The sequence below is a fragment of the Sminthopsis crassicaudata genome, chromosome 1, assembly GCF_048593235.1.
Source record: "Sminthopsis crassicaudata isolate SCR6 chromosome 1, ASM4859323v1, whole genome shotgun sequence".
Lineage (NCBI taxonomy): Eukaryota > Metazoa > Chordata > Mammalia > Dasyuromorphia > Dasyuridae > Sminthopsis > Sminthopsis crassicaudata.
The window spans coordinates 273,049,476-273,062,921 of record NC_133617.1 but is presented as its reverse complement, the minus strand read 5'-3'; the positions used below and the strand labels follow the sequence as shown (position 1 = coordinate 273,062,921).

The 13,446-nt window shown below is 34.9% G+C and overlaps 1 long non-coding RNA gene across 1 annotated transcript in view; it reads left to right on the top strand.

Annotated features, from left to right (window-relative positions):
• Nucleotides 1–1,982: 1,982 nt before the first annotated feature.
• The window catches only part of LOC141553952 (uncharacterized), a 37,657-nt gene continuing 26,193 nt past the window's right edge, over nucleotides 1,983–13,446 (top strand). The window contains exon 1 of the long non-coding RNA XR_012485738.1: nucleotides 1,983–2,053. This is a non-coding gene — a long non-coding RNA (uncharacterized LOC141553952). The remainder of the gene's footprint in view (nucleotides 2,054–13,446) is intronic.

The following is a 13,446-nucleotide window of genomic DNA, read 5'->3' as shown; positions in this document are numbered from 1 at the left end:
GAGGCATTATTATTAATAGCATTATTTCCCCCATTTTACAGGCCAAAAAAAATCAAGGCTCAAAGATGGTCAGAGCCGGGATTCAAAACCAGTTCTCCTCACTCCAAGTATAGGTTTTCATCTCTTCTTACACTATAAATGTAGGAATTACCTTTATTTATTTCTATCATAATTGTGGGATGACATTGTGATTACTCCATTGTTTTCAAAGTTAAAAGACTATAATTGCCTTAAAAGGATGGGAAAATGGATGGTTTTTACTTATTTTTCTTTTAGAAGTTGCCAGTGATGTCAGTGAAATCTCCATTGGAGCATTTGAAGCATCACAGAATTTTAAGGTTAGAAGTGACTTGGTAGCCATTAAGTTCTTTTCTACCTATGTCTAAGTAATTCTTATTATAACATACTATGCTTGTACACATGTATATGTATATATAAAATAAATATAACTATATATAATGTGCTATAATGTTAAAGTCATTATGTAGACTCTGCTTGAAGATCACTATTGAAAGGAAACTCACTAATTTCCAAGGCAACACATTTCACTTTTGAATAGTTCATTGTTAGGAAGCTTTTCTTGATATCAACTAAGATTACTTCATTATTTATTTATTTATTACATTGTTTTTTTTTGCCCATTATTCCTAGTTTTGCATTTTGTGGTCAAAAGTAATTTAATCCCTCTTCAAAATGGGAGACTTTCAAATACTTAAAAACAGATATTTTGCTTCCTATAAGTCCAGGGTACTCACTTGGGAGCAGAATTAAGTAAGTAATTTGGAGACCCTTATTCCACTTATGATAAGGTGAAAGCTTGCCTTTTTGAGACCAGGGATCTAGAGGTGGAATCCAAGTTTCTGATGGGATGGATATGGCCAGAGAATAGGGTCCTGGGGATTATATATCCAGGAAGCATCTGGGAGGTCTGTGATCTGCCAAGATAAGATAAAAACTCATCTGTCAGAAACAGTAGACTCAGGAATGGAGTCCAGATTTCCAGAGGAGTAGAGATAGTCAGAAAATCAATTCCACATTTATTCAATTGTACTATCATCTAGACAAGTGTTCCCAGTATTTTTTGGTCAGTAAAATTAAAAAAAAATCCCCTGTTATGTATATGTTTTATTTATAAATTCTGGAACATGTACTACTAGACTAATAATCATATGTAACATTTATACAAATATAAAAAATAAAGAAGAGGAGATAAAGATGAAATGATATTTAATTAGCCAATAGGGGATCATTGCAGTTATTGGTAGGAAAGTCATGAACAGACTTGACCTTTAGGAAAATCACTTTGGCAGGTCTGTGGGGATAGATAGGATGAAGTGAGCAAAGACTTGAGGCAGAGAATCCAATTAGGAGACTCTTGCAACAGTTCAGGTGAAAGGTAATTAGGAATTGAAATGAATTGGTGACTGTGAGAGTGGGGAGAAGGGGATGGATGATGAAAAAAAAAATTTGGATTTTATTGGATATGGATGGGTGTCAGGGTGGAGAAGAAAAGAAAGGAATTAGAGTATAACAAATCCATGGTTATCATCTTCTGTGACTCAACCTAAGCAGAAAAATTTAAAAGAGGAGAATATTGGGGAGGGGGAGAGATGAATAACATAATCACAACCCATCCATGTTAGTTCATTCTGTGTTATTCTTTCTTACAACTTCTCCTCCTCCCCAATCCAAACTAAAACCAAACTAGAAAACCCCAAAGTAGAACAACTATGTGGTGTAGTGAATAGAGAGTTGAGTCTGGAGTCAGGAAGATTTGAGTTCAAATTTAGCCTCAGACAACTTTCTAATTGTGAGACTATAGACAAATCATGATTTGCCTCAAGTGTGAAAATGGAATAATAATATCACCTACCCCCCAGGTTAACTATGAGGATCAAATGGCATAATAATGGTAAAACATAATGACTGGCACATAGTGATGTAAATGTTAGCTATTACACATAGTTTTGCATGTGTCTGAGGTTTACTCACTAATCAATGCTCCAGAGTGAAGAAATAGCCACTAAAGAGTACCTACTTTAGTAGTCCTGAGGTAATGGGTGGGCAAGGTACTGGGGCTTAGAGAATTACAGGGAATTTTTTCTACTATGGCAATTTTTGGTTTGTGAACTAGAATAGATTATAACTTCCCTGAGAATCCCAACTCTTCCAGAACATTTGAAAGGAAAGGTGGGAGGGGACAGAGTGAAAAACTGCTTAAGGAATCAGGGTATGTAATTATGTTAGAGACTATCTTGTGATTGACTATGGGATGAATATGATCCATCTTCTCGGCTTCCCATTGGTTGGTTGATCACACACTTCTTGGTGTTAAGCCACATTTAAGGGTTATTTCTCTGCTTGGTTCCCACTTTGGAAAGCACTGGTTAATGAATATTTCTCTAGCTTTTTACAGGAATACAATGGGATTCTTTATCAAACACTTTACTAATATCGGGTGAAATATATCCATAGCATTCTCCTGATCTAGTAGTTTGATAACACTGTGAAAAAGGAAAAACAAAATTACTCTGTCATGATCTCTTCTTGTGGACTCTGTTCTGCTTTTTTTTGAGATCAATACTAGATATGCAAATATGTATTTATATATGTACACTTATATACACAATATATTTTTAATATATTCATACACACATATGTACAGTACACACACACACACATAAAACGTGTGTGTGCATGCATGCATTGTTGGTGTTGTTTAATTATGTCCAACTCTTTGTGACTCCATTTAGGGTTTTCTTGGCAAAGGCTTCCCAACAGCCTGATCTAATGATTAATTGGCCTTGACCAGTTCCATTTCTGATGTATGTTAGATTTCTTTTTCTTTGTGGCCCTCACTACCAAGGGCTCACCTTAGTAATGCTGAACTCAGTGTGGATACCCAGTTAGCTTTTGTTCCTTTCATTCAGAATTCCCTGACTCGAGTCTTTCATCTATAGCTTCTCCAATAGTTGGAATTACAGGTATGCTTAATTGTCTCTTTAACACTACATTTGGAATACATTTGAAGCCCTAATCCAGCTTTGTGATGCCCCTTCTGTTTTCCATGATTTTTCAAATGTTGACAGTAGCTCAGTCATCACATCTGTTGGGACAGAACAATGTGGATAATCTGACTTCATCATGGCTAGATGTTCTTATTCTCACCTTATCTTGTTTATCAACTTCCTATTAACTTTGTTCTCTGCTTTCCTGTCCATAGGCCATCTTCTGTTGCATAACAAATAGAAATAAAATGAAAATTGAGTAACTCTGCCTTTTTTCTGTAGTAAGTTGTGATCACCCATCCTATGCACTCTGAGCATCAGGAGCCCTACTACAACTTACTGCCTCAGATCCTTCTGAACTTCAGTACTCCTGATATTATTCATAAAGAGCTACACTATATCTTTGTATTCATCCTTGGTTATCTATTCTTCCTCCATCTTAATAAATAGAATCTAAATTGGTAGGAGAATTTGTGCATTTATTTAGTCTTTTCATACAACTCCCATCCCATCCCATGTCCCACTGGAATTGTATTCTTTTGTGTCTTCAGACCCTTTGTTCTTGAGAGTTTCCCATTCCACTTGGGTTAACTTCTCTTGTCGAATTTTAGACTTTTCTATCTTACATATACTTATGAGTCAATCTAGGGTGCATGTCAGACAGGGTCTCACTTTCCATTCCTTTTGGAAAAGTGTTTATCTTCCCACAAGGTCCCCATCATTCCAACTCTAATGCCAGTAACCAAATTGAATATAGAATTTTCCCTTGTTGTTTACTGGGCATTATGAAGAATGGCATTAAGTCAAGTCAAGAAATGATTAACTATTCTGCTTTTGGCAGAGAAAGGTCAAGCAGAAAGATGTCTGGGAAACTGAAACCCCAAAGATTAATATATTAGGTTTTTGTCCAAATTTTTCATCCCCCCTCCCAGTTTATGCATTTAAGGCAGGAAGAGAAGTTTTGGATCCTCTCATTCTGTCCTCTCATTTAATTGAGAAAACTGAGGCCTGGAGTGATTAAGTGACTTAGTCACACAAATAGTAAGTAGTATTCTGAATCCAGGTTCTTTGACTCAAAACCTAGTATTTTTAAAAACTATATTCTGTTGCTTTTTCTTTTTTCATTCCACAATGCAGTTTGTTCCTTACCTAGTTTCTCTTTTTGTCTGTATTATCTATAGAATATTTTGATGAAAAAATTGTTTCTCCCTCCATTGACCTTAACCCATTTTCCTTAAGTGAATATATCTTCTTAATATACGGTATCACCAATCCTACTCCAATTTTTACTTATCCTATTTCTTGATAAGGGTATGTTCATCCTGTCATATTTTAATAAAGATGTTTTCTATTTTTATTCTTTATTATAAGGATGTCTATCTGGGAGGGCTGAAAGATACACTGGGAAATGAAAGTGATGCAAAAACAAAATTTATCAGCAAAATGTTAAAATGTTCTCAGCAAGTACAAGTCACCTGTGATTTAAAAAAAAGAAGAAATAGGGAAAAGATTCCTATAAAATCACTTTAATATATTTGGAATAAAATTTTCTTCCTTGTATTATGACTTTAATTGCCTTTTGCCTAAATTCTGGGCATTTGGGTGTTAGTACTGAGGCTCTTTTTCTTAGATACTGTCTCTTAGAAACTTCTGAGTGTCTTCTTTCTCCATGGTATATCTAGCTTTATAGGGTATACATAGGCAGTTTTCTTCTTCTTCAATCCATTTTTAATTTAAAACTCTTTTACTTTGCTTTACAAGGCACTAGATGAATACTTTTGTTAGATTTACTCTATCTTTGGCTAGGAGCCTGTCATATTATATTTTAAACTGGGGTCCAGAAATCCAAATCTTATTCCTGGATAATATTTTAGTTAACTGTTTTCTTCCTAAATCAGTTTCTCTCTTTTGTGTCCCTTGTCTCTGGTAGGCAGCAGTGATAGAAAAAACCTCCTATACCCCAATGATCTGATTGTCCTCCATGCCTATAATTCTTGCCCTCTTCATCTCTGCCAACCAGCTCCCATAATTTGTTTCAAGTCTCAGGTAAAGTCCCAGTCCTTCTTTCCTATGCCTTCTTTCAGAGATTCTTTTCAGTTCATTCTTTATTTATCTTGTTTGTACTTAGTTGTTTACACATTTTCTTCTCCATTGGACTGTGAGCTTCTTGAGAACAGTGACTGTTTTCTTTTCTTTGAATTCCCAGCATTTAGCACAGTATCTGGCAGCTAATAGATGCCAATCAATAATTTATCAAGTTTATTAACTTGGTTCTTCAGTTTATTGCCCAAGTTTTGTAAACTTCTACTGCTCTACATTCCTTTCAAGAGTATTATTTGTACCCATATGAATCTCTTTGAACATAGCTAACAGATACTTGTTTGCCAAAACAAATATTGCACATTCAGGGCAAGTCACTACAAACTTTTCTCAACTCAGCCTTTATATTTCAAACTATTGTCACTATTCAATAATGTACTTTTTTAATTCACAAGAGGACATTAAAAGAATCTTCTTTGCACTTCTCCTTAAAAACAAGTAGACAAAATGGTAAAGGTGATTTGCATCTGCTGAAAATATTTAACCATTTTATTGCTATCTTTTATTTTTGCATCATCTTCATTTCTCAATATATCCAACTCCCAGAGAACCATTCTTATATTGTTGTTTAGTCATTTTCCACTCTTCATTGACATCATTTGAGTTTTTCCTGGCAGAGATTACTGGAGTGGTTTGTCATTTCCTTCTTCAGCTCATTTAAAAAAGTGGAGACAAACAGTATTAATTGATTTGCCTAGGTTCACATTGCTTGTGTCTAAAACCAAATTTGAACTTAAAGATGAATCTTCCTCTCTCCTGGCCTGATAATCTATCCACCACACCAGCTCAATGACCTATCTTTACATTATAAGAATATTATAAAAATGGAGGAAAACAATTCGATAAAACCAACATATTGGAAAGATCAGACATCATATATGGAATTGCATGCTTAAAGTCCTTAAGCTTTGCAAAGAGGATGACATAAATGCATTCTCATAATTGTAAAAGGCTTAGTACAATGTCTGGCCCCCAAGAGGCACTTAAATACTTATCCGTATTTCTTTCCCCTATCCCCCTTCTTTGGGACGGAATTTGGTCAATTTAATTTTGTAATATCCAGGTTTCATTACTGCTTTTTTCACTCATTATGTTGCAGTCATTATGTGTGTTATTCTCTTTGTCCTGCTTATTTCATCTTCCCTCAATTCATATAAATTTTCCAGTGCTTCTCTGTCTCTATACTTCTCCTTGAAGTGCTGGAGATAGGATGCAGGACCTTTTGTTCTTCCTATTGGCAATATCTTTAAACAGTCTGGCAATGAAAACTAGTCTATAGCTACACAGTGGGGGGAAAAAAAGCCAAAGAGGGTAAGAAAAGAGCCAAAGAGAGAATATTTTTCTTGAAGAAAACATCCTGTGCACTTTAAAATTTAGAAAAGGACCATTTTCCCCCCCAGAAAAAAACTGTTCTTTATTTCTCTCTGTAGCAAAGCATATTGCTGCTTAACCAGAGCTTTCATAAACTTCAAGTGGGCCATTTAAACAGCTTTACCGCTGGTTAATGTCCTGAATTGTGCTCACTCTTTCTACAATACCTAGCTAGTGTTTTGTTTTTATTAGAAATTCACCTATCCTTGTCTACTGAGGAGGAAAAAAAAAAGAAATTACACTACAGAGCCCTGCTGTGAGCCCATAAAATGGCAGAGTTTCCTAAAGAAGACTGGCCTGAAACGGAAACCTCTGGCTGCCTGTGCTGTAATGAAATGCATGACTACAGGAGATAATAATAATTGCAGCAATAGCTCGTTACAGCTCCCAGATGATTTGGTGCTGTCAGGAGAGCACTGTCCTCTGACATCCCAAGAGGCGAGCAGCATCACTGACTGCAGGCCCTGATTGGTGCAGTGAAATATTGCTGGCAAAAATTAAAAGGTCCCAGTGTCAAAATAATTCATGATATGCATATCTTCCATTCTGATGAAACGGCTGATATCCGGATTAGCAAGATAATAAAACTGATCAGGCTACAGTTAAACAATTTAAGTTGGAGAGCTGTTCATTTTGTAGGTGTCACTTGTCAGATCAAGGGGTCAGAGCAGAATGAAAGTCTCTCCCCGGTAACCTTCTGATGGTGAGGATGGGGAATGTTCTTCATGATTTGTCCAAAGTTTTCATCACTGTGCTGCCTCCTAGCATTACCACAGCAGGCTGTATTCTGACATTCAAATCCTGGGAATGACAGGTTATTAGGAGAAGAGAACTGGCTGCACATACATTAAGCACCATATCTCTGACCTGTAATTTGAACTGATAGTGATATTGTAATTGAGTGAGTTTTAAAAAAAAAAGGCAGAGGAGGGGACATGGAGATTCTTTATTAAAACCTGGGGAAGAAAAAAGGACCGGTTCCCCCCCCGCCCCAGGCGATTTGTGTGTTCATAAAATAAGCTTTTCGGTGATGATTTATTTTCCATTTCTAAAAGGCTGAACAGTGTGCATGGTGTTTATTTGGGATAACAGTTATTTAGCTGAGATAACAAAGCCTTCCCTCAGCCTTCTCTCCACATGCTGAGCATGCACAGATCAAAAGAGATTTGTCCCATAAAGGGAATCCATGGTTCTAAATAAAGGAGCTTAAAAATATAACAACAACATTGCTAATAAAATAGATCAGCAGACCAGTCCAAGGCCAGTTCTATGACTGGTAGTGTTGGGTTCCCATCCTACTCTTTTCCATGATAGATAGTCACCTGTGCCTAGTGGAGGAGGATGGTGATGGGGGAGCCCTCTATAATTGAAGTCATGAACTTCATTGTGGACCAGTATCATATACCTTCAGGACTAACTAATGGGTCTTCAAGGTCTTTTTTAAATTATAAGCTAGTCTGTGGGAGCATGGCAGGGTGAGGGAAGTAGGGCAAAGAGCACTAGAAATTTGAATTCATTCTTAAGACTAATATATTTTCTCTTCCCCCCACTAAAATATATAAAGGAGTTTCCATTTTCTGGTTTCTCTGAAGAAATTCAGTATATGTTCCTTTGTAGAGGATCCATAGCTTTTGTAAGTGATTCAGCCTGGGGGACAAATTATCAGGTGTTTAGAAAAGTAAAATCTGTTGGAAGAAAAGAACTTTAAAGTCAATGGCCTTGGATTCTAGCCTTTTTCTATTATTAAGTTATTGTGGAATCACTAATCAAAGATTTGTAGATTTAGAATTGCAAGTAACTTGGGAAGCCATGGAAGCCCCCTAATTTAACACATGAGGAGACAGAATCACAAGATGATAAGTGATTTGCCTAGGGTCACACAGATGGTCTTCCTGACTGTCCAGTAATCTAGCTTTCAAATAAGGACAAGACTAGCTAACTGTACCTCAAAGAGTTGTTGAGAGAATCAAGTGAAATAACATGAAAGGGATCACTGACTAAAAAGTATTAATCACAATACAAGAAATTATTTTTATCTTCTAAAATGCTTCTCAAAGTTTATTTTAATCAATTTACTTCCTTTGAATCATTTCTTTTGCAAAGAATATATAGAGTGAAATGTGGTAGTTCTGGGAAGTTAAGCTATACCTAGAAAAATCACTTAAAATTTCTATTTAGTTGAATCATTAGAATTTTTCTTTCATTTCATTTTTTTATCTTAATTCCTAAATCAAACTGTACAAACAGAAATTTACTAACACTTTTCTGTGTTATTGCTTGCTACATTTTATAACTAGTGAAGCCAAAATAGAAAGCATGAAGATTATTTAAAATGAATTGAAGATGAAAGTAGGAAAAGACAGAGAGTTATTCCAACTTGAGTCTTCAGTTACAAATTGTATAACTCAAGTCTAGAGATTCTGGTAAGGCTAAATTCAATCTTGGAGGCTTTTTTGGAAAATCTCCTTAACTAATTTTGCTCTGTGAATGTCATAAGAACATAGGATCATAAACTATAAGCTGGCAGGAATATTGCATGTTATCTAGATCAATTCCCTTACTTTAAAGATGAGAAAATTTTGATCTAGAGATGTTGAAGAAATGAAGGTAGCACAGATTATAATTGACAAAGTCAGGATTTGAATGCAGGTGCCCTGACTATAAATCTAGTATCTTTCTATCAGGGTTCAAATAAGGTCTCAAACACTTTAGTTGTATGAGCAATCTCTGATTCCTCATCTAGAAAATAGATAATAATGGCACCTACTTCTCAAGATTGTTATGAGGATCAAATGTACTGATACTTGTATAACATTTGGCTCGGTGCCTGGCATATAGTCATATACTTTATTCATTTGTTCCCTCAAACCTAGGTAAAAGGATATTGTTTAGCTCAGGGTTATAAATATTAACTATTATATTATTGTTTATATTTTGTGTCTAGGATCTTCAGCTTCCATCCAAGCATTCATGTTAATAAGATATCAAATGTAGGAGAGACTTTATTTAATTTGACAAGAAACACAAAAGGCTTAAACTGAACCCATAACAATTAAGAAACTTTCCTTTCCCTTCCTAGTGGGCCTTTCTCTTCTCTAGTGGCCTACATAATTCTGTAGACATTACCCTATCTTGGAGAGACAAAGGGTAAACATGGAGAATGCTATGGAGACAGTATCATACAATGGAAAAATGTTAAACTTGGAGTCACAAGACCTGAATTCTAATTCTGGCTCTGCTACTTACTGTCCAGGTGACTTTAAGGCAGTGTTTTAATTTTTCTGGGCCTCAGTTTACTCATTTGCAATATGTGGGAGTTGGATGAAGTCTTTACAACTCTAGATTTAAAGTCTTTGCTATTAGGTTGTCTCTAAAATCACTTTCATTTCTAAGCTTCATGATATAGAGGAGTACAAATTGGAAATCTAAGTGTTGAGGGAACACAGAAGAAAGAATAATTCGTTTGAGAATGGGGTTAATTAGAAAATGCTTCTTGAAAAACATATATACATATGTCATACACACACATATACATACACAGATATATATGGGGGTAGAAAGGAACTAAGAGCAAGAAATTCTATGGGAAAACATTTTGAGTCAAATATGCTTATGGTTAACCCATAAACACAAATTTGCATGAAAATCTTTCCAAAGGAAAATATTATTTATTATTATAGTACAATTAAATTGAGGAGAAGGGGTGGGCTGGAGGCACTTGATAGGAGGTTAAAGAAGATTCCACACAGTTAATGTTTTGAGGTTATTTGCTAGGATAGTTTGAGTCAAATGTTTATATGATATAGAGTTCAAGTTCCCTTAAAGTAATTCATCCTCAATGAAATGCAAAGTAATCATAGTTACTCAACAATTCTATCCTGAGGATAATTTTCACATACTTAGAACTTTGCACAACCAAGAGTCCAACAATTACAAATTTTGGTTTATCTAGTAATTTCCACAGTATAATTATATAATCCTGTTGACACAAATATGGTTTGGAGGAACAATTGATAAGAATGAGATGGCCTGATAAAAATTATATTGGTGAATAAAATATTTTGTGGGTCAATAGATTTTTTTGAATCTTTGAAACTTTGAAAATTATGTAATAATTTACTATTTTCATTGGTAAGACAAGAGATTTGGGCTCTATTTCTTCTAACATCTTGCTATAAGGATATAGACTCATCTGAAGTATCAGTGGAAATATATTAATGTAACCCCCTTTAAAGTGCCACCAAAAGACATGGAATAAAGTTAAGACTAGACAAGTGGAACTATATATTTGCATTTATTTTTAGCATTTCTTAAGCAACTGGAGGCTTAAAACCATCTAGAATACAGCTGATCTTGAACTTGATTCTCATGTTTGCTCCCACCTTAGGAAAAAGGATTTATAGTTTGGAAAAAGGGAAAGCCAGCTTCTTTGTCTTTAATGAAGGTTGGAGCCAGAACAGTATTCTAAAGACTAATGATAAATTCTGTGGTTCTCTCTGGTGCTGAATTTAAATATGCCCTCCAAAATGAAAAAAATATGCAAAATGAAATCCTCAAGACTTTGTTTTGGTGTCTTCTACAAATATAAATAGTATTGAATGTGTGTATGTATATGTATGTTTGTGCACATAGGTGTGCATTTGTATATACATGTATGTGTGTATGTAAGATAAGCTGTGAGAAAAGAAGAAGCTATAATTGACTAGTTGGACAACATACATGCTATGGTTGAGATGTTTCTACACCAAGTCCCATTATCATTTGATTGGTAGGTTTTAGAAAGAGGAGTGGTTAATCTCACTGCCATTGGTTCCGGGTGAGCTGAGACCATCAAGCTTCAACTCACTTGAATTTATGTACTCTGCTATTTACTTAGGGTTAATTATGATGTCCAGAGACTTGAAAATGAACTAGAAAGAAAGTATTGCAGGTGATCAGCTTTTTTCATATTTCATATTGACAGTAGAAGGAGGTAAAATACCTAGTGAAATGACTTGTAGGAAGAATATGGCAGCAACACTAATGTGTTTATAAGTGAGTCTATAATGCCATTTTATTAAAATACAGAAAGTCTTTTATTTCCCAAATTATGCTGCTTACTAATTCCTAATTCCTTAGAGGTAAAATGAGGTTAGACTACAACAAGATATCTTAACCTAGGGTTAATTTGTTTTTCAAATATTTTAATAATTGCATTTAAATATAATTTGGTTTCTTTTGTGACCTGTTTATCTTATTTATGCATTTACAAATATCATTCTGAGAAAATATCCTCTAAAATTCACCAGGCTGCCAAAAACATCCATTTTTCTCTCCTCTCTCTCTTTCTTTCCCCCTCTCTTTCATACCTACCTCTACACTCTCCCCTCCCCTATAAGAACCTCAGGACCAAATGATCTTTAAACTGAAGTCCAGTTTATGAACAACAAAATTCAATATACAATTCTTTAGGAAAATCTTCAATGCATTTAAGTATTTGTATTATGTTAGGAGTTCTTGCATTGCATTAGTATGACAAAATAGCATGGAAAACTATTTAGAATGAGACAGTTAAAATAGTAACATCATATGCTTTCAAAATTTCATCTGAAGCATTTCAGACTTTTCCAGAATGGAAATCAAGTCCTAGTGATTCTAGACCAAATCCTAAAGTTTTAGAGTTTAAAAGGATCTCAGAGGCTACTCAGTTGAACTTGAATCTGCATCACACTGACAAGTGACCATCTAACAAAGAACACACTGCTTTTCTAGATAGTTAATCCATTTCATTTTTGGACAGCTCTAATTGCTAAGCAAGTTCTCCTTACATCAGACACAAATCTGCTTCTTTACATCTTCATCCTCTCTGCTCCCCAGGGTCAATAAGAAAAATTTAACTTACCTTTCATGTTATAGTCTTTCATAAAATTGAAAAGAAGTATAAGTTCCTTTCTAAATTTTTCTTCCATAAACTAACCATCCCCATCTTTATGTGGCACAATGGATATAGTGCCAGTCTTGGAGTCAGAAAGACCTGAGCTCCAATTTGGTCTCAAATACTCACTAGCTGTGTCATTCTGGACAAATCACTCAACCCTGTTTGTCTCAGTTTCTCATTTGTGAAATACGCTGGAGTAGAAAATGCCAAAACATTCCAGTCAAGAAAACCCCAACTGGGGTCATATATGACTGAACAGCAAAATCTCTTTCGATAAATCCTAATGTGAACTGACTCTAAGCCCTTTATTACTCTAATCACCCTTTTTCTGGGAGCTCTGTAGTTTATCAATATCCTACTTAAATTGTAAGACCAAGAACTGAACACAATGACTTGTGAATGGTATGACCAATTAGAGTAAAATGAGACTATCCTATTCTTTAGTCAGAGACTATGACTCCTTTAAAACAATTTCATCATATACTTGAAGATAGAAGAAAATCTGTAATGTAATCTATCATTAGATGTAGTTTTGCTTTATTATAGTATTATACCTTGTAGTTCTATTACAATAAGATTCCTTTCCACATTCCTGATATTTTTCAGATGAATTGTGCAGCAATACCTCTTCCATGTTGAACTTGTAAAGTTGGCATTTTGAATCCAATTATACAATGGTGCTTGAATTATTTGGGACAAATAATAATTTTGGCATGAGTTCATTTTGTGATTGCACTTTTATTTATTTCTCCTACTTGGCTGACTCAGAACATCTGATCTTGACTAGATAACACTAGAATGAGGTGGTTTTTTCATCTTTAGTTCTTTGTCAGTAAATTATTGGGTTTTTGCCATACACACATGTTATCGCTCTCTTTTGTTATGTCTTTTATTGAATGACTTTAAAGAATGGTTATTTCTCTAAAGAAATGTCCAAATATTGTAGTTCTAACAGAACACATTTCAATGACTGTTAGAGATATTTTAATGGCATTATTGTGGGGAAATCAAGCACTTTAAGGACAATTCAAGGTACACAATGAACCAGAC